This window comes from Oryctolagus cuniculus, chromosome 7 (assembly GCF_051225735.1).
Source record: "Oryctolagus cuniculus isolate XC-2025 breed Fujian yellow rabbit chromosome 7, ASM5122573v1, whole genome shotgun sequence".
NCBI classification, from domain to species: Eukaryota; Metazoa; Chordata; class Mammalia; order Lagomorpha; family Leporidae; genus Oryctolagus; species Oryctolagus cuniculus.
Window position 1 is genome coordinate 134,779,421 of NC_142873.1, and position 19,456 is coordinate 134,798,876.

The window sequence follows — 19,456 nt, forward strand, 5'->3', positions numbered from 1 at the left end:
TGTGAGGGAGTCACCGTGTACCCGTTTCACAGGTGGGAAAGCTGAGGCACAGAGGCATGCCTGGGGACTTAATTCCTGAGACTGCGTCCTCAGTCCGTCACATGACTCTGCTTCCCCTGCAGGTGGAGGGGGTTTGCTCTTGGGGTGTTTTGCAGAAAAAGGATTCTACAGCTAAGTTTTCTGAATGTGCATTCTGTCGTCTCCTTGTGGAGATTTTCTGTGTACAGTCAATATTAAAGGCTCTGAGAAGAACTGCTTTAAACTTGGTTTGTATCCCACGTTCTGAAGGCTTTTGACGCTTCAAGAAATGCCCATTGAAGCAGCATGCCATAGCCACTGGACACAGTTGTGTTGGGTGGAATTGGAAGTGTGTTACACTATGTTCCGAGTCTTACTGCATGCTTCAGTCCGTGATTTCTTAGTTGCCTAGTTTAGCAGCTGCCTTTGGAGGTAGCGTTAGGAGAGGCGTGTTTGGCTACCATGTAGCATTCCCTCAGTTGTGGCCATTTCAACTGCCTGTGATCCCGGCTTTGTCGTGAAGGCAGTTGGCGCTGGCAGGTGCAGTAAGCTACTTGTCCGCCTGCTGGCTGTGGCGGCCCAGTCCTTGGCCGCTAGGTGGCGGTGTTGGATTACTTAAACACAGCTGCCAGCTTTCTGGCTTCGGATTTGCTCTGTACTGAAAGTTTATGTTGTCTGATTTACCCAAGGGCATGTCCAACTCTGAGAGAGCCAAAGAATTCCTGAAGTCCTCCCCGCCCCCCGAATAATATGCAGGACTGATGTGAGACGTTTTATTGGAAGTGCAGCAGTCTGTGAGTGGCTAGGACCAAGGTCATGGCATCCTGCTGTATGAATTACAAAGCAGCCTGCAGGACACAGCTGTACCCCTGTTCCGGGGCCAGGCAGAACCTGCTGCAGATGTGTGTGCTCTTAAATATGCCCCGAGAAGGAGATGCCACATATTTGAATTGAAATATCTGCTTTCGTGCCCCTCCCTCTTTGCTTCGCCCTAGGTGAGATTTATTAAAATCACCTCACACGTGGGCTTGAGAGAGCAAGGGCTGCAGCACAGTATCTTCGTACGGGCACTTGTTTCTCTTTCTGTTAGAGCCATAGGATTTCTCCATAATCCCTAGCTGTGACTGTGTTCTGAGAAGACAGATTTCAATGAAAGAAGAACTAGATACCCCAGTGCAACTTCAGACCTCTTTAAAAAATGCAACTGAGAGGGGCCAGTGTTATGACGCAGGAGGTAAAGCCACCACCTGAGATGCCAGCATCCTATATGGGCGCGGGTTCGGGTCCCGACTGCTCCACTTCCCATCCAGCTCCCTGCTGATGCACCTGGGAAAGCAGCAGAATGTGGCTGGAGTACTTAGGCCCCTGTCACCCCCGTGGGAGACCTGGATGGAGTTCTTGATCGCTGGCCTCAACCTGGCTCAGCCCCAGCTGTTGTGGCCATTTGGGAAGTGAACCAGGGGACAGAAGATTGATCTCTCTTTCTCTCTCCACCCTTCCCCCACCCCGCCCCCATCTCTCTCACACTCTCCTGTAACTCTGCCTTTCAAATAAATGAATCTTAAGAAAATATGTATGTCACTGAATTGCAAGGGACAGTTGAAATGAGGAACTGAATGGCAGGAAGCCAGCCCCTCCCCCAACTCCACAGTGCCCATGACAGCCACACGCTACCTCACAGGGCTGTAACTTCCACTTGACGGTTCTGGCACTTGACAAAGCATCCTTGGAGCGGAAGTGACCAAATACCAGAAGGCGTGTGGGAAATGCCCCGGGTGGTTTATTGCAACATAACCTGCAGGACACACAGAAGAGTGGGCTACACAGATGCAATGGTACTCTTCTTCCATGTCCTCCTTGCTTTTCTTTATGGCAGAGGCAGAGAGAGAGAGGTCTTCCATTCTCTGGTTCACTCCCTAAATGGCCGCAACAGCTGGAACTGGGCTGATCCAAAGCCAGGAGTAGGAGCTTCTTCCAGGTCTCCCACATGGGTGCAGGGGCCCAAGCACCTGGGCCATCTTCCACTGCTTTCCCAGGCCACAGCAGAGAGCTGGATTGGAAGTAGAGTAGCTGGGTCTCGAACTGGCGTCCATATGCTTTTCTTTTTTCTTTTTCTTTTCTTTTCTTTTTTTTTTTTTGACAGGCAGAGTGGACAGTGAGAGAGAGAGACAGAGAGAAAGGTCTTCCTTTGCCGTTGGTTCACCCTCCAATGGCCGCCGCGGCCAGCGCACTGCGGCCGGCGCACCACGCTGATCCGATGGCAGGAGCCAGGTACTTCTCCTGGTCTCCCATGGGGTGCAGAGCCCAAGCACTTGGACCATCCTCCACTGCACTTCCCTGGCCACAGCAGAGAGCTGGCCTGGAAGAGGGGCAACCGGGACTAGAACCCAGTGTGCCGGCGCCACAAGGCGGAGGATTAGCCTAGTGAGCCGCGGCGCTGGCCTTATATGCTTTTCTTTAAGATAAAGATGCTGTGCACACATTGTTGGTGTAGTGTCACTGTCTTCCTCTCTTCCCATGTCCCTGCTCCTGTCTCTGTTCCATCTGGCATACAGCTTTTGTATGCTGGGTAGTGAGTCACCTGAGAAGGGAGTGATCGTTGGTTTGAGCAGACAGGGCCCCTGGCATGCTGAGATGAGGTGTGGAATTCTCCCTATGGGAGCTCCATCCCAGAAAAGGGCCCTGGCCGTGCAGCTCTGGTGGAGGCGCTGAGATGCATGCCTATAGCTCCAGGAGCCGCTTCTCTGGCACCTGTCTTGACCTTGGAAATGAAGCTGTTGGCCGTCCCTGTGTGTGGAAGTTGCTCTTCTGCTACACCGTGGCTCTTCTCGGGAGATATGCAAGATTGGGGCCAGGGGCCAGTGCTGTGACGTAGCAGGTTAAGGTGCCACCTGCGGCGCTGGCCTCCCATATGGGCACCGGTTTGAGTTCCAGCTGCTCCACTTCCGATCTAGCACCCTGTTAATGTGCCTGGAGTATGTGGGCCCCTGCACCCACATGAGAGACCTGGAAGAAGCTCCTGGTTCCAGGCTTCAGTCTGGCCCAACCCTGGCCATTGCAGCATTTGGGGAGTGAACCAGCAAATGGAAGATTCTCTCTCTCTCTCTCTCTTTCTCTATCTCTCTCTGCTTTCCAAATAAAATAAATCTTTAAAGAAAAACCAATCTGGGACTGGCACTGTGGTGTAGTAGGCTAAGCTTCTGCCTGCGGCACTGGTATCCTATATGGGCACTAGTTCATGTCCCAGCTGTTCTTCTTCTCATCCAGCTCTCTGCTATGGCCTGGGAAAGCAGTAGAAGATGACCCAAGTCCTTGGGCCCTTGCACCCACATGGGAGATCTGGAGGAAGCTCCTGGCTCCTGGCTTTGGGTCAGCGCAGCTTTAGCTGTTATGGCCATTTGGGGAGTGAACCAACAGATGGAAGACCTCTCTCTCTGTCTCTCTAACACTGCCTCTCAAATAAATAAATAAATACTTTTTTTTTTTATTTTTTTAAAGTGAGGCCCTTTGGCCGGTGCCATGGCTCACTAGGCTAATCCTCTGCCTGCGGTGCCAGTACCCCGGGTTCTAGTCCCAGTTGGGGCACTGGATTCTGTCCCGGTTGCTCCTCTTCTAGTCCAGATCTCTGCTGTGGCCCAGGAAGGCAGTGGAGGATGGCCCAAGTGCTTGGGCCCCTGCACCCACATGGGAGACCAGGAGGATGCACTTGGCTCCTGGCTTCAGATGGGTGTAGCGCGCCAGCCGTAGCGGCCATTTTGGGGGTGAACCAATGAAGACCTTTCTCTCTATCTCTCACTCACTGTCTAACTCTGCCTGTCAAAAAAAAAAAAAAAAAAGAGGCCCCATTTCCTCTACATGACCCCTGTAATAGTCTATGGATGAGATGGATTCATTGAGAAAGGCAGAAGCAATGAAGGAACTCATCTGGAGGCCAGGAGTTACAGGGTCTCAGTGGAAATGTTCTCTGTACTACTAGAGCAGTGAGGCTGGGGGCTGATGGTGTGGGGTGGCAGCCTGGGCTCCCACACTGAGTGCTGCTACAAGTCCTGTGGCTCGGCTTCCAAGCCAGCTCCCTGCTAATGCACCCGAGAAAGTGGCAGATGAGGGCCCACATACTTGAGTGCCTGCCACCCACATGGGAGACCCAGATGGAGTTCTAGGCTACTGTCTTTGGCCTGGAATAGCCCTGGCCATTGCAGTCATTTGGGGGAATGAACCAGCAGATGAAAGGTCTCCGTCTCTTTTTGTCTCTGTGTAACTCTGCCTTTCAAATAAATAAATCTTAAAAAAAGAGTGACGAGGCTGGATGGAAGGGAGGAAGGTGGAACTGGGGCTGCAGCTACTGGGCAGTGTGGGCAGAGCTGGGCCTTAGGGGAGCCGTGATCAGTCAGAGAGAGGAAGAGGCTCAGAGACAAGTTAGAATGATTTTTTTTTAAAGACCTATTTATTTATTTGAAAAGCAGAGAGAGAGAGAGAGAGAGCGAGAGAGCGAGCGAGCTTCCATTGCTGGTTCTGGTTCAATCCCCAGATTACCGCAACCGTGGGAACTGCACTGGTCCGAAGTCAGGAGCAGGAGCCAGGAGCTTCTTCTGGGTCTCCCACATGGGTGCAGAGGCCCAAGGACTTGGGCCAACTTCCACTGCTTTCCCAGGCCATAGCAGGGAGCTGGAATGGAAGTGGAGCAGCCAGGACTCGATCCGGATGCCGGCAGTGCAGGCGGCGGCTTTACCCACTACAGCACAGCGCTGGCCCCAGCACCTGTGATTCTTGTAGTGAGAGGAAGCCAGGGGGAGAGGGAGGAATGCTCGCTCCTGGAAGGGCACACAGACCTGAACGACAAGGACTTGATTTTGCCTGTGAATACTGGTGACCTTGAAAGACCTTCAAACTGGAGGTCAGGGCCCACTTCCTGCCCCAGTCAGGCATCGACTTCCCTCTTTGTGTCAGGATCCAAGGTAATGGTTGGAAAAGCGCTTCTTTAACTGATGTTGTTTTTCATTTCACTCCAGACTGGACTTTTGCCATGTTATCTCAATTCTTATCGAAGTCTCTTAGATTCTTCTTTTAAAAAAAAAATTCTAGGTTAGCCTATCATGATAATAGCACTGTTAGCAGCGACATCAGTGTCTTAATATTTGGTTCCAAGTTGCCAACCATTGTGTTGGGTGCTCTAAGGCTTGTGCCTTCTCATCGGATCCACCTAGAGCCATGGATTGGAGCTACTCTGGTGGCCCCTTTGACAGAGGAGAACACTGAGGCCCAGAGAGGCTCAGGAATGCGCAAGAATCCATGGCTAGTTTTGCTGGTAGAGCTTAGACCGGAAGTCCCACCTGTCTGCTGGCAGAGCAAAGACTGCCTCCTGGGTAGTGGCAGAGCTCCTGAAGGGCTGAGGCTACAAAGGAAAAGGAGGAAATGGCTGGGGGGTGGGGGACTCTGAGCCACTGAACTGCACTGAGCTCTTGGGGAGTGGCTGTACCACCCAGGGTGAAAGGGGCCGGCTCCCTGCTCGCCACACAGACTTTCCCTTCTTCCTGGGCACAGGGCTGACTCAGCCTCCCCTGAGACACAGCCTAGCTCTGCCAGTGCTCCCGAGGCAATGTGAGTGCCAAGGCTGCTTCCCTCCTGCAGGCCCAGCCCCTAAAACCCCCTCCTGCGGGGTCCTCCAGGCTCTGTCCCCTCCCTGCAGATGGCTGCACGTGAGCGCTGCAGCCTGGTGGAAAACGCAGAGCCTTGGTTGTGGAAGGACACTGGATCCCGGGTCAGCTGTGGAAGGCGCATGGGCAGAGCAGAGACACTCACACTGCAATGATGCATGGGTCTCTGGGGTTCAGCCTTTGGGGCCGGGGGGGCTTTAATTGTTGGAGCAGCCAGGGTTGTCCTGGCCTGGACACCTCCACGCGATGTGGTCAGGATTCTTGGCTAGTGAGTGAGAAAGAAAATAACATCTGCAAAGGAATCACACGGGAAGCTCTGAGTTTTGGATCTGAACAAGCTGCAAAATGCCAAAAAAGACAAAAAAAATTGCCCAGGCCAAAGAGTTTGAAGTGATGGCAGAATGTGGAGTCTGGGCTCTGTCGGAAATGCTTCAGGGCAAGTTCTAGGGCAAGGAGTCCCCAGAGCGATCCTAGGAGCCCATGGATGGGCTGTCAAATTGCACATGGCAACTGGACAGAGGGACCCCGACCTCTCATGCCAGTCTCCCGAAGGGGAAGGCGGCGCTGGGAGTCTGGGCACAAGCTGCTTCGAGGCTGAGTCAGGCTGGAAACGCAAAGTCAGACCTGGATGCAGGCTCTGCGGGTCACCTTTCCTGCTCTGGGGTTTCCAATTCTGCCCCCACCCCATGTATGTAAAACCAAACAGAGCACACATAAACGACTATAAAAAGAGAGCTTTTCCATTTTTTTTTAAGATTTACTTATTTATTTGAAAGAGTTACAATGAGAGAGAGAGATTGAGAGAGATATCTTCCATCTACTGGTTCACTTCCCAAATGGTCGCAATGGCTGCGTCTGGACCAGGCTGAAGCCAGGAGCCAGAAGCTTCTTCCAGGTCTCTCACGTGAGTGACAGGGGCCCAAACACTTGGGCCGTCCTCCGCTGCTTTCCCAGGCCATTAGAAGGGAGCTGGATGGGAAGTGGAGTAGCTGGGCCTCGAACTGGTGCCCTCGTGAATGCTGGCATCATGGGTGGTGGCTTAACCCGTGGCACCACAGCGCCGGCTGGGAGAGCATTCCACGGTGCCCACCTGTTAGCATATGGCACAGGTGTCAACGAGCAAAGGAGATCAAGGATAGGGGGCATGACTGTCTCGTGGTCCATAGAGACCAGTAAGTGGTCCTGGGGGGAAAAGTCCAGGCAGAGCCCCCGCCCGGCCTGTTAGCGCCCTCTGCTCCGCGTGGCCGAGCTGTCACCGACCCTCAGATCCCAGGCCGGCCCCTGCTGACTTCCTGATCCAGCTTTTCCCTTCAGGTTTCTCCCTTTGCAGTCAGACTCCTGGTCCCCCTTACAGCAGATCTCGTTTCTTCTCTCAACTAGGCTTCAGGTCTAACAAAATCCCCCAAGAGCCATTGCATGGCTGATGGGCAAGACCTGCTCTCTGTGTCTCCACCCGAGGGGCCTGGCTCAGGGCCGGCCTCCCTCTGCACCCTCAGCACAGACTGCACCGTGCTGGGGATGATGGAAAAATGGCACCAGCAGTGCTGGGAGTGTCACTTCTGCTGCTGCCATAGACGTTGGAGGGCCAGCTGTACATGGTTGCAAGCACTGGCCAAGCTTAGCGTCTGCTCTGGGCAAGGCCTCAAGCCCCACACCGATTCTCCCGTTCACCAGGTATTCACACTGCTCTGTTCTAGGTCCTGGGGCATAGCAGTGAGCCAGAGAGCAGAAGCCTTGCCGTTATGGTGCCAACTGAATTTCATTCTGATCAACGTTAGGATGCAGGTGCCGGAAAGCAGGCTCGGGGAAGTGAAGAGGCAGCTGAGTGTTGGCTCTCTGATCCCAAGTCCTGTGGGTTTGCTGATCACCCAGTGGGTGAGGGAGAGAGACAGAGACAATTTGCTAAAGAGTCCTGTTTGCTTGTATGTTTTTATACAAGAATGAAAAGCTTCTTTAAAAAATATTTATTTCTTATTTATTTATTTCAAGGGCAGAATTAGAGAGAGAGAGAGAGAGAGAAATCTTCCATTTGCTGGTTCAGTCCTCACATGGCTGCAGTGGCCAGAGCTGGACCAGGCAGGCCAAAGCCAGGAGTTAGAAGCTTCTTCTGGGTCTCCCACGTGGCTACATGGGCCCAAGGCGTTGGGCCATCTTCTGCTGCTTTCCCAAGTGAATTAGCAGGGAGCTGGAGCAGTGGAGCAGCCCGAACTTGTCTCAAACCAGCACCTCTACGGGATGCTGGTGTCACAAGCGGTGACTTAACCTGCTATGGCCCTGAAAAGCTTCTTGATGTCAAGAGTATTATAAGCAAAATGAGAGAAACTAGGGGAAATGGTTGCTATGCGTAATAGACAAATTTAATCTTCTTTTACATATTTATTGATTGAAGAGGCAGAGAGGGAGGGGGGAAGGAAGAGAGAAAGAGAGATTGCAGGACAGAGAAAGCATACTCCCACCTGTTATATTTTTTAAAAAAGATTTATTTATTTTATGGGGAGAGAGAGAGAGAGAGAGAGATATCTTCCATCTGCTGGTTCACTCCTTAGAAGGCAGCAATGGCCAGGGCTGGTCCAGGCTGATGCCAGGAGTCTAGAGCTCTATTCAGGTCTCCCGTGTGGGTGGCAGGAGTCCAAGTACTGTAGCCATCTTCTGCAGCTTTCCCAGGCACATTAGCATGGAGCTAAAGCAGAAGTAGAACCAGTGCTCTGATATGGGATGCCAGCACTGCAGTGGCTGCTTAGCTTTGTCACAACACCAGCACCCCACCCCCATTCCCACAACCACTGCTGCCAATTTGCTATTTCATTCCCCAAATGCCTGCAATGGCTGAGACCAGGCAAGGCCCAAGCCGGGAGCTGGGGGACTCAATCCAGGTCTTCTACCTGGGCGGCAGAAGCCAAATTACTTGAGCCCTCACCATTGCCTCCTAGTGTCTGCATTAGCAGAGAGCTGGAGGCAGGCATTCCCATGTGGGATACGGATATCCTCATTGGTATTTGATTAAACACCTGCCTCCGAAGTTAATGCTTTCCATAGGATCTTACAAATCAGTAGGAAATGCGTTCTGAAACAAAATGAGAAACTGTGTGACACCCAAAGTAGAAGAGGCCAAAAGCACGAAAAACCATAAAACCTCCCTAGTAATAGAGGAAATGCAAATGAAACTAATGTGCTTCCTTTCTCTCTATCAAACAGGCATTTTTTCAAGGCTGCTACTCCGTGTTGACAAGAGCAGGAGTGTTCATCCGTGTTCTTGCAACCAATTTTAGGGTGTTCTTAAATAGATTGATTCTTATACTTCTTAAAAATAACATAGATTTGAAAAGTCTCATTACTTTTTTTTTAAACCATATTAACAGTGTCTTCCAATTTTTCTACAATGAATGAATATGTATCCTTTTATAATTAACAATATACACATATGCATTTTAAAAATCCTACAAACACTGAAGAGAAGATGAGGAACTGTTTGCTGCTTTTTAAAAAAAATTTATTTATTTGCGAGGCAGAATTATAGCAACAGAGAGAGAGTGGAGAGATTTTCCATCTGCTGATTTACTCCAAAATGACCCCAGTGGCCATGGGTGGGCCAGGCAGAAGCCAGGAACCAGAAATGTCACTGGGTCTCCTACATGTGTGACTCCAGCCCAAATGCATCTGCTGCTTTCCCAGGTGCATTAGCAGGGAGCTGGATTAGAAGTGGAGCAGTTGGGACTTGAACTGGTGCCCATATGGGATGCCACTGTTTCAGGCAGTGGCTTAACCCACTATACCACAATACTGGCCACTGTTTGTTGTTTTTTAAAAAAATATTAATTTATTTATTTTTAAAGATTTATTTACTTGAAAGGCAGAGTTACATAGAGAGCTAGAGAGAGACAGACACACAGAGAGTGAGATATTCCATCTGTTGGTTCATTTTCCAAATGTCCACTATGACTGGGGCTGGGTCAGGCCAAAGCCAAGGGTCAGGAGCTTCATCAGGGTCTCTCTCATGGGTGTAAGGGCCCAAGCACTTGGGCCATCTCCACTGCTTTCCCAGGCACATTAACAGGGAGCTGGATTGGAAGTGGAGAAGCCAAAACTCTAATTGGTGCCCATATGGGATGTTGGCACTGCAGGCTGCAGCTTTACCCGCTACACTATGGTGCTGGCCACTGTTTATTTATTTCATTTGAGAATTTGAGGGTGAGAGAGAGAGAGAGAGATTCCATCTACTGGTTCATCCTCAAATACTCACAGTGGCTAGAGATGGGCCAGGCTCAAACCAGCAGTCAGGAACTCAGTCCAGTTCTCAATGATTACAGGGACCCAATTACTTGAGCCATCATCTGTTGCCTCTCAGGGTTTGCATTAGCAGGAAGCTGGAATTAGACACAGAGCTGGAACTCAAACCCAGGTACTCTGATATGGGATGCAGTGTCTTTACTGCTAGGTCAAATGCCTACTCCTATTTGTTGGGCTTTGTTTATCTGAGAGCGAGAGAAAGATCTCCCGTCTGCTGGTTCACTCCCCAAATGCCCACGATAGCCAGGGCTGGGCCAGGCCAAAGCCAGGAGTTTGGAGATCAGTTGAGTCTCCTGTGTGGGCAATAGGGACCCAAGTGCTTGAGCTATCACCTGCTTTCCATGGCGTGCACTAACAGGAAGCCGAATCAGAAGAAGAGGAGCTGGAAATTGAGGCAGGCACACTGATACAGGATGTGGGCCTCTGAAATGGCAGCCCAGCTGCTGTTGTGCCAGACCCAACCCCTATTTTGAGCATGTCACAGAATGTAGTCCCAGGCTCAGAGCAAGGGTGACTGTCTGCAGATTCCAGCCTGGCGAATCACCCTCGGCCTGTGCAACCTCCCCTGGCCCATCTGTGGCTCTCTTCCTTTAGCTCCTGGTTGCAGTCTGGTCACCAGGTCCTGCCTCCTCTGAGAACACACTGTGCAGTTTCAATTTATTTCTTTTTTTTTTAAAGATTTATTTTATTTTATTTGAAAGGCAGAGTTACAGACAGGCAGAGGCAGAGAGAAAACAGAGAGAGAGAGAGAGAGAGAGAGAGAGAGAGAGAGATCTTCCTCCCCAGATGGCTGCAATGCCGATCTGAAGCCAGGAGCCAGGAGTTTCCTCCAGGTCTCCCATGTGGGTGCAGGGGCCCAAGGACTTGGGCCAACTTCTACTGCTTTCCTAGACCATAGCAGAGAGCTGGATGGGAATTGGAGCAGCCGGGACTCGAACCAGTGCCCATATGGGATGCTGGCACTTCAGGCGGCAGCCTTACCTGCTATGCCACAGAGCCAGCCTCCCAATTTGTTTTTCATGTGTGTGTCTTCAACAGTGGTTCTTAACCCTCATTGCATGTTAGAATCATTTGGGATGATTTTTAAAATTAGTGATACCAGGCCTGTCCCAGCCCAGGTCACTGAGGCTGTTCCCATGTGCCTTAATGTGAGTTAAGGTTGAAACCCATCAGCCTCTAGGCTGGATCCAGCTGCATCTGGCTGTGTTCAGTGTCTAGGTCTATGTCATGGGACGTAGGCTCATGGAGCTGAGTTAAATGGATTTGGGCTCACAGCTCCTCAAGCACAAAGAATTCTGACTTTGCTGCTATTTTCTTTCTCTATTTTTTTGGTGCCAACCCAAAGCGTCAAACAGACCCACAAGAGGTGTCAGATGCAGATCTGTGAGTCAGTACGTTACTCTTTTTTCTTCCAACTTCCTGAGTTGTGTTAGCTCAAAGTAGCTGCAGTTAGTACAAGGGATTATTGTGAGAATTTCAAAGCAAGATACATTTTGATTAACTTGGTTAAGCAAACAAACAAACAAAAATGTTGCATTACACTGTTTGGTGAAAGCAAAGACTAGCTACTGTAGGGTGGCTACCGTATTTATCTATCCCCGGTGCTACACAGGCATGCAGTAATTATAGGGTGAATGAATGAATGAATGACAAAATTGAAATCGGAGCAATGCGGCATCTCTGGCTTCATTCCTGTCTTCCATAGGGGTCTCGAAGCCCCTTCGACTGCTTCTTATTCTACTTCCATCAGCACGTTTGTACTGGGGCCTTAAGTTCAGTATCATGGTTTGGGTGATGCTTTATCCCAAACAACTTGCAAACACTGAGTAATTTCCAATGTAAATCCTTTTGTGAACTGGGGCCGTGTTCAAGAGCCTTCCCTTCAGAACTTGGGCTCACACAGACGGGCTGTGATTCTTTTCATGGTGGTTGAATGCCAGCATTTGCTCCCATGTAAACCCCGCCCCCTGCTTCTCCCTTGACTGAAGAGGAAAACTAAAACACAGGTAGGAGCCTCCCCAAACTTCATTGTTGCATCCACTCCGTAGGCAGGCAGCGGAGTGTGGAAGCAAATGTCAGTGCAGCAGCCATAATTTAAGACGTCCTTTTAAAAAATTCCAATTTCATCATTTCACAGAAGAATAGATCAATATTTCTACAGTTAAGAGTTTAGTTAAAAACCCTGCTGTGCAATGAAATAATGCATCTGCTATTGGCGTCGCGCGACTGGGATGTTAATTCCCTGGTTTTGTGTCAGTTAAGGGCAAATTAGCCTTCCAGCACCAGTCATGACTCATTATGTCATTATGTAGAAGGCACTTACTGTACCTCCACCACTATGCAATTTAGATCCAATAAAAATTGTGACAGCGTTTTTATCCACTTCATTAAGCTACTAATTTCTTGTAAAAAAATGTACATTAATCTTTTTATAGCTTCATGCAGAGTGGCATATTTTTAGACTCTAACATTGATTAGGTCCTGGTTAAGAATAATTTTCACAGTACTTTTAAGAAATGTAAATAAAGTTACAATAATTTAATTTTTCAACATAGTTATGACAGTATTGATCTTAAAATGAACATGTTGGCTGAATTAAATGTGTAGCCCAAATGAAATACAGACGGCATATTTAAACGCGCAACAAATTACAAAGGCTGTCTGACAATACCTGCAAACAGAATGAAGAGAGGGGCGTGAACCTCCGCAGAAAACATTAATTGCTTGTATTTTCAAAGATGTAAATGGGGATTTTCTTTTTGACATCTGACTTTTCTTCCCCAAATGTTTAAAAACTACAGTAAAAAAAAAATGTCTCCCCGCTTTGATTTTCTTCACTCCTTGTGAAGTATGAATGACTCTCCCGCCTGGAAGTGCCAGGGAAGAGCAGAAAGGGAAAAGTTGTGCCTGCAGCGGTCAAGGGCAGGGAGGTGCTGGCCCGCGGCCGCTCCCCCTTCCCTCCCCAGTGCTGGTGAAGCCTAAGCCGAGCCCCGCCCCCCACTAGCCCTCAAGGTGAGTTCCCAAAGCTGCTGGCCTGGGAAGCCGGCCCCTTCCCAGCAGGTCCTGGCTGCCCTTGCAGGGTCTCCCTGCTCCACCCTCTGCCCTCTGCGCTCCACCCCAGCTTTGCTCCTCTCTGTCCCCGCTGTCTCCTGCTTTGCCAGGTGAGGGAACCCCAGCTCTGTTCTGGCCTCCAAACCTGCCCTGGGTTAGGCCCGCCCCGTGGGTTCACCACCTCAGTCCCAAGGGGCGTGCAGGCTGCGGAAGGGGAAGACTTTATCCTGGGAGGTGTGGCACTGCCGTCAAGGACAGAGTCTCCCTGGCAGATGCCCTGTCCCTTCCCCAAGCCTGGCGCTGTCTTCTGTGGAAGGCTTTGTGCTGTGTGATCATGGAAACCAAGCTCTGGGACTTGAAGACCTTCTTCTCGCTGCAGAAGTTCCTCTCCAGAACACCCTGGCAGGTTAGGATGGATCTTCCTCCCTCCCTCCCATCCTCCTTTTCCCTCCCTCTTTCCTTCTCTCTCTCTCAGATTTATTTATGTATTTATTTGAAAGGCAGAGAGACAGAGAGAGGAATCTTTCATCTGCTAAATAGCCATAACAAGTGGGGCTGGGCCAGGCCAAAGCCAGGAGCCAGGAACTCCATCCGAGTCTCCCACATGAGTGGCAGGATCCCAAGCACTTGGGGCCATCTACCACTGCTTTCTCAGGCGCATTAGCAGGGAGCTGGATCGGAAGTAGAGCAGCCGGGATTTGAAACGGTGCTTATTTGGGATGCTGGGGTCACAGGTAGTGACTTGGACTGTTTCTAATACTGGGGACCTCTCTTTTATTTTTTTCTGGGTTTACTATGTCCTACATGGACTTGAAGTGGGTGTAGAAAAGCGCTTCCTGGCTTAGGACCCCCCCCCCCCCCCCCCGCCAGTCAGCGTGATCAAAGCAGTTTGCAGCGCTGTCAGCAGCCAGTCACGTCTCAGGATGAAGGATGGCCCTGGTGCTGGAGGTGTGGTTGTCCCCAAGCAGGCTTGGGTGGGCCAGAGGCCTGTCTTTAGCAGTATCACTCTGGCCCTCGCCTGCTCTCCAGAGAGCTCTCAGTAGTGGTCACTCTGCCTGTCCCAGAACCTGGGCTCAGAGCTTCCTACCCTGGCATTTCCCTAAAGCCACTGCTCCCCAGATCCACTGCTGTGCTTTACCCACTGCGAGGAGCCCTCAGTCTCAGCCTTCATCTCATCAAAGCGGAACTACCACTGTGTCCAGAGAGGCAAAGCAACTAACCCCAGGTCACACAGCTGGGATATGGTGGAGCAGGGACTGGAGATCCTGTACTCCGGGCCGCAGAGCTCATGGAAAGCTGTTGGTAGAGAAGAGAATCGTGGATTCTCTTGGGCACTAGGGGTAGGTAGATTTGGGCTCAAACTCCCGCCCTCCCTTGCTCACTGGCTTCCTTCGCTCTGGTGGATGACCTAACTTCTCTGAACCTCTGTTTCATGGTGCAGAAAATGGATAAGTACTTTTGAACCTGGCAGTGTTATAGTGAGGATTAAAAGAAGATAAAATGTGAATCACTCAGCCTGGCACCTGGTGTATGGTACACTCAGCAAACAGCTCTTTTTAGTATTATCATCATTTCTACTAATGATTCCAACCACACCCAACTCTATGCTGCAGGGATTCGCTTATCCGTGGACAGATATTTATAATCCTAACAGCTAAAACCAACAAAGGGAGAGCCGAGGCTTGGCCAGTCGTCAGCCCTCCTGGAAGCCTGCTCCAGACTGCCTCCTGCCATGCACACACCCAGGCTCAGCCATGCCAGTGGTTCTCAGGAGGCCATAGGCCAGACGCCGATGCAGTGCCTGGAGGAGCAGGATCCAGTCGAGAGGAGGAGCTGAGCTGTGCCCCAAGCTCCCAGCCTGTCTCTCCAGGAAGCAGTAGTGTTCTGGGGTCGCATAATTACTCCCCACTTAAGTACAGGGTTCTGCGTTTGACATGGTCTGCAAGGTTGAGTTCTGTTTCTCTTCAAGACAACGATCCCTCCGAGGTTTACGTACTCAACCGGTTTCCTATTATGACAACGTTGAGGAGCAGTTGGTCGCATCTTCATAATTAAGACTTGAGGAGAGCTCAGTGACGGAGAATAAATCAGACGCCCGTTTTCCACCTCCCTGTCCTTTTCTTCCTTGGATGCTCCAGTGCCCTCCCCGGGGGCACCTGCTGGTGGGGCTGGGGAGTCTCAGGCCTGGCTCCCTGCTGCCCTGAGCTCCCGCGCGTGTGGGAGGAGGAGGAGCCCGCGGCCTCCGGCTGTCCCCTCCGCACCAGGCTGGGAAGTCCCAGAGTAGGAGGGGTTTTGGTTTGAGGCTTCTCTGCCAGATGGTGTTTGATACGAATATTGATGTTAATGGCGTTTGGATAATGACAGTGTCTGTGGCAGGGGCTTCATTACCGCTATGAACAGCACGGTCCTGGAGGGAACCATTCCGTTTAGTTACCTGTGTGTGTGTTGCAAATGTTTAACGGACAATTATCAGAAGACTATGTTCTCAGGGAGCTGGGTTATTCCTGGAACCCCAGGTAGGCCCTGGAATCTGTCTACACCACGGGGCTGCAGCAGGAAGCTCAGGGAGCTCTCTGAGGTTATCATTATTGAACATTTTTTGTTTATTTATTTATTTGCTACACACACAGAAAGAAAGACAGATGGATAGGGATCTCCCATCTGCAGGTTCACTCCCCAAATGCCTGCAATGTCTGGGGCTGGGTCAGGCCCAAGCTGGGAGCCAGGAACTCAGTCTGGGTCTCCCGTCCAAGAGGCAGGAACCCAAGCACCAGAGCCATCAGCTGCTACCTTCCAGGCTGCACAGCAGCAGGAAGCTGGAATGGGACTCCAGCAAGCCCAGACGCTACATACGGGAAAGTGGGCATCCCTGCTCTGTCTTACTTTCTAGGTCAAAGCCAGCCCCTGCCTGAGGTGACCGAGCAGACAGTGCTCATCAAACCCTTTCCGATCACTCCCTGACCAGACATTCCTGTTCTTGGAAGGTCTGCCTTGTTGCAACCTCGCCATAACCAGGTGCATCAAAATCCTACATTTTACACTTCCTGGGGGAGTTTGAGCTTTTCCCTATTAAAAATGAATAATAAAATCCTCCGCTTTCATCCTAATGGGGTTAGTAGGAGGTGTTTAGCTTTTTATAGCTACCTAAATGATCGAAAAAGGCGGATAAAGCTATCACAAAACTAAGGGAGAGGTCAGCATTAGAAGACCGGGGACTGAAGTCTTTAAAAGCATTGCTGGGCTTAATTCAAAGCACCTCCCGGGAGAGCTGTGGCCAGCCACGCCCTGGGTCTCCTCTGTTGCAACCACAGCGGTGGCAAGGTGGCCTCTCTGTAAGTCATGTGCCAGGGCCGGCCCTTCAGCGCCAGTTATGTGGTGGGTGGTTAGGCTTGCCTCCCTCCACCAGGCAAAGGCCTTCTGCCCCTGAGAAAGGTGAGCGACCAAGTGAATGTGACACCAGGGGTTTTTGGAGCCTTGTCAAATGGCCGGACCAAAGGCGCCCGGGGAGAAAGGGGCTTCTGGTAGCAGGCAGAATGGGAGATCAGGAGGCTGAGCTGACTCAGGAGGCTGCATACAAATGGGTGGTCGTGTGTGCTCCAAATCTGAATACAAAACAGAGATGCTGCTCTTTCGCTCCTTTCAGACTAATGATTTTGTCCTTTTTCCCTCTCCTCCTCATTTTATTTCTTCATCTATAACATCTGCAAGAGGGCAGCCAGACTAATAAAACCACGCTGAGCTTCACTACTGCCAGCCCTTGGTCTGGGGCGGGGACCCGATTAATCAATGGGATCTTAGCAGTGTTCCCATCCCCAAGGGGCGGCCGGCCCGAAGACAGCTCTCGCCTGCAGAGGGGAAGGATCGCGTGTGCACTCTGGGAGGTGGTAAGAGGTGGGGTACCTGCCTCCCGGAAGTCTCCCTGGCAGTTCTGGGAACCACCTTGGGTGGCTGGTGGCCTTGCCATGGGGAGGCTGGCTTAGAGGGGCAGCATGATGTCATCGCAGGGTTGCTGGGTTTCACCCAACACGCAAGGCACCTGGGAAACCACCTCTCAGTCCTCCCATTGTGCAGGAGAGGAAACTGAGGCCTGGAGAGGAGAGGGACCTCCTGAAGGGGCTGCAGCAATTAGCGGCGGTGAGAGATAGGCCCGCAGCTTCCGGGCCAAGCCTTTTGTCTTCCCTGCGCTCTTAAGGCTGAGTCGGGATGAGAAGCCACTGCAGCCATCGAAGAAGGATTGGTGCTGGCAGGGAGAGAGTCCAGGCAGGCACAGATAAACAACTTCGAGAATTCGGTTGGAGAGGATTACAATTTGAAAACAGACTGCATAGTCCCTTTATTCCTTTTTTTTTAGGATTTTTTTTTGACAGGCAGAGTTAGACAGTGTGAGAGAGAGAGAGACAGAGAGAAAGGTCTTCCTTTTTCCGTTGGTTCACCCCCTAAGTGGCCACAATAGCTGGTGAGTTGAGGCCGGCATGCTGCGCCGATCTGAAGCCAGGAGCCAGGAGCTTCCTCCTGGTCTCCCATGGGGTGCAGGGCCCAAGCACTTGGGCCATCCTCCACTGCCTTCCCGGGCCACAGCAGAGAGCTGGCCTGGAAGAGGGGCAACCGGGACAGAATCCGGCGCACTGACCGGGACTAGAACCTGGAGTACCGGCGCCTCAGGCAGAGGATTAGCCTAGTGAGCTGTGGCGCCTGCCAGGATGTTTTTAAAATTAATTAACTAATTATTATTATTCTTATTTTTACCGTGAGCTAACACGTATATAGAGGGGTAGGACAGATGCACTATTAGCAAATACCTCTGTGACACCACCCAGTCACAGATTGCCTGCGGCCAGGCCCACAACAGCCTCCCCCGTGAAAAGAGCCTCCCTGGGCTCAGCTCCCCCTCCTGGGAGCAAGCTTCACGCTGGCAGTGACCGTGTCCTTGCCCATCTTAGCGATTTTCCACCCAAATCGCTTGCTGCTGCCTGCATGTCAGCTTTACATAACTGCAGTCCTACTTCAGGTGTGTTTTTTTGCACCTTATTTTCTCTACTTGAACACTGTAACATTCATCTACGTTGTAGCAAGTAGCATGTTGATTCATGTTCTCATAATTTTTTTTGCCCCAGTATTTTTTTTAAAGATTCATTTATTTATTATTTGAAAGGCAGAGTTATAGAGAGGCAGAGGCAGAGAGAAGAGAGAGAGAGAGGTCTTCCATCCGAGGGCCACTCCCCAGATGGCTGCAACAGCTGGAGCTGCACTGGTCTAAAGCCAGGAGCCAGGAGCTTCTTCCGGGTCTCCTACATGGGTGCAGGGGCCCAAGGACTTGGGCCATCTTCTACTGCTTTCTCAGGTCATAGCAGAGAGCTGGATTGGAAATGGGAGCAGCCAGGACTTGAACTGGCGCCCATATGGGATGCTGGAGCTGCAGGTGGCAGCTTTACCCACTACACCACAGCACTGGCTCCAAGTGTGATCCTTGATATAGCTCTGCCGAGAGGGTGGATATTGGACAAACGATGGCCAAAAAAAGTGAGTTTTCTGATTTTGTTCCTGGCTGCCTTAATCAAGTCATTTCTCCTCCTCCTCCTCTTTTTTCTTTCAGGGATCTGATAGCACCAAGAATTATCCAAAATTAAAAAACTAGGCATTAGTTTTAAGGGACACAGGCTGGTGCAGGAGGGTCCAGAACTCTGTGCTGTGGGTGGGGTGGGGCTCTGCCGAGGAGGCACCTGACCTGGAGTGTGAGCCCCCTGGGGGCAGGGGTTGTTTCACCTGTCCTCTACCCGTCCCTCCCCCCCCCCCGCCCCACAACCCCCTCCTCACAACCCCCTCCCCCTGCATTGTGTCAGTCCACAGGAGATCACTCAGTTTGCCCACTGAACGAAAGAATAAAGGTTTCTCAGTAGCACCTCTGCAGGATGCTGGAGCTTCCTCAGCTGTGCTCTCTACATCAGAGTGACAGTGACCAAGGGACTGCTTCCTTGGTGGTCTGATGGAGGCCCTCCCAGGGGCCAACCCAGCTTGAAGGTGGAGGCAGGGATCTTTTTTTTTTAAAAATTTTTTTTACAATTTCATTTTACTTGAAAGAAGAGAGCGAGCGAGTGGGCAAGAGCGAGAGAGAGAATTTTCTGTGTGCTGGTCTACTCCCAAAATGTCTGCAAAGGCCAGGACTGGGCCAGGCTGAAGCCGGGTACCTGGAACTCATTCTGGGTGGCCTATGTGGGTGGCAGGGACCCAGCTCTTCAGTCATCACTGCTGCCTCCCAGGGTGTGCATTAGCAGGAAGGTGGATTGGAGGCCGTGAGCCAGGACTGGAGGAACCAGGTGCTCCGATGTGGGGGGCAGGTGTCCCAAGTGGTAACTTAACCCCTGTGGGAGGCAGGAATCTTGATCATCTTCAGTGCATTTGTGCCTTAAATTCAAAAGGACCCCAGAAGGGTCAGCATGAATCAGAGA